At 46.8% G+C, this 2,489-nt stretch overlaps 1 protein-coding gene across 1 annotated transcript in view; it reads right to left on the reverse strand.

The window, feature by feature from the left end:
* The window catches only part of LOC105194231 (methylcrotonoyl-CoA carboxylase beta chain, mitochondrial), a 37,823-nt gene that overhangs the window by 5,319 nt on the left and 30,015 nt on the right, over positions 1–2,489 (reverse strand). The gene's annotated exons all lie outside the window — the stretch shown is intronic.

The raw sequence follows: 2,489 nt of genomic DNA on the forward strand, positions 1-2,489 counted from the left end.
CGACTAATAAAGCGTTCGCGACCCGCTGAAAAAATTCTCAAGGAAGTCGGCGGTCTCTCGAGCTTTGCCTAGTAAGATTATTTCATTATCTCGCGAGGAGACCGTAATTAGTATCCACGATAAAGCGCGCAGTGCGTCTCGTTGCACTAAAAAAAAAAGGAAGAAGAGGAAGAAGGGGGGTCTCTAATGAGGGCGAGAAATAAGTCGTTGTTTCCGCGAAAGAACGTACCACTCGCGAATTTATTAGCGTCGTTATTGAAGGCGCGCCGATCATGCTCGCTCGCTCTCTCGCTCGACGACGACGACAACGACGACGAAGACGTTGGGTTTTTCCATTACTATTCGCACTCTGTTAACGCAGCCGTTCGATTGGCAATTATCGGTTAACCCCGCGTGATCACGGTATCTTGAAAGAGACAATGCCCCTGCGCGCACGCGAGTTCGGTGGATTAACGGGAATTTAAATTACACGACGCACGGCGTATTTGATTAATATAGCTTCGGTTGGCATACCGGAAAAAACAATGCACACACGCCTCTCTCGCCGTTCTGCTTGGCGGCCTGCTTGGCTGCCTGCCCCCTCGATTGGGATTAACGTCGGTTTAACGCTTAATTAACGGAGTATTCTTCGGCAAAAAGCGTCGATCTTAGTCGCTTCATCATAGTTACAGGCATGATCTCATGACGGTTATGAATACATTTCTGAAAATCTCACTTGATTAATTTTATTACGTACTCATTATTTACATTAGATTTAAATTGTTCTCCCCTCCTTTCACATTACTTTTATTTGCCATAAATCATTTGTAAGGTTATGAATCGGCGGAAGTGGAGGCAGAAGGGATATAAAAAAAAAGAGGTAGGAAGATGTGAAACGTTAAAATAACGCTGTTTCAGAAATTTTCTGTGCCTCGCAATTGTCGAATCAGCGATACTTGCAAGATACGAGATTTCGTTTCGATATTGATATCTGGTTACGAAATCACTAGTCGGACACTTTCACCATAGGCCCAATAATGGCTAAGAAGTATCGTGCACGAGTGGATACGAGTTCTCACGAAGAATCACGAAGATGGTATCCCCGTGGGCCCCGCGGGACTGACATCCGCTCGTCTGGGCCTTGTCGGGAGACCTCGAGGCTCTTGGACACGAGTAAATTTACATTTGTCTCTCCCATCGTCGACATTATTGGCCGCCATCGTAAAAATTGCTGACTCAGGAGAAGACAAACACATTTAAATTTTACATCAATTACTTATCGATAAAAAAAAATTTCGTACGCCTCCTCCTCGCTGACCTCGTGTCAGCTTGCTATCATTTATTTCCCAACTTGTCAAAGTGGTATTAATTCATCGTATTCGATAAACGTCGTCGTTAGACTTTTAATGCCGTTTTTTCTACCCGCGGCGCTGGTCGCCACACAGCGCCTGAGCGTATGAATAAAGTAGGCAGAACACATTTACATACGCCGCTTTGGGCAGTGACTCACGATGCATCCATGTAAGGCCCAGAGCGAGAGGTGCCGTTGGCCCCACACGCCTACGTTTAAAACGTTGCCCGCCCGTGCCACGAAGACAAAGGGACGAAAAAAGAAAGAAGAAATAAAAGATAACCCGTTCTGTAAAAGGCTCCTCTGCGCGATATCGAGTCACGATTCGTCGACCCCCGATATCGAGACCCCGCGTCTGCAGGGCCGAAATCCTGGCGCGGGGATCTCGCGATCGATTACAGGATGGCGGGACACGCCTCTATCTGGAATACCTCGATGAATCTTCCTCAGCCTATAAATCAATTAGCGCGAGGGACTCGTTGCTATCGTTGTATGTACGTTCCCGCAGTTATTCCGGTTGGCCCGCAAGCTCATTCCGGTTACCAGATAAGCGCGTCGCATACATACGTACACGCGAGCGCGGACGCATACGTGAGATCGTACCTTTGCGATCGGTTCGCGGCGGCTGCCACTTTCTCATCCGTGTGTGTCTTTTGTTTCTCGATGACAGTGGCGTACGGGTTCATGCCCGTTACCGGCACCGATGCCAGGCTATAAGGCAATTACTATAAAAACGATCGATTTAACTCCGGATAAATGGTGCTCCGACTCGCGAGGAGATGACCGAGAGAGAGAGAGAAAGAGACGTGGTAGCTTCCATTTTCAATTTTTTCCCATGTGATAGAATTAAACGAAAAAAAAAAAAATAGCTGTAATGTGAGAAAAATTTTGATTCAAGGAAACATTATCAGTACAATAATCTTCACGCGTTACAATGATATTCACTGTGACGTTTGTTCAAGGTTCTCGGCCTGGTTCACCAGCCTGGAGTCGAGTGAAAGAATCGTAATTTGCGTCGATCATTTTTGTCATTGGCTTAAAACTGCGTAAAATCGTCTCTCATCGCGACGTCTGATCCACTTCTACGCCACTGCGTCGATGCTGCAGTCTGGGTTTGCTGGCGGTTCAAACTCTCCCGCCACTCTCTTGTTCCGTCAGT

This window comes from Solenopsis invicta, chromosome 6 (assembly GCF_016802725.1).
Source record: "Solenopsis invicta isolate M01_SB chromosome 6, UNIL_Sinv_3.0, whole genome shotgun sequence".
NCBI lineage: Eukaryota > Metazoa > Arthropoda > Insecta > Hymenoptera > Formicidae > Solenopsis > Solenopsis invicta.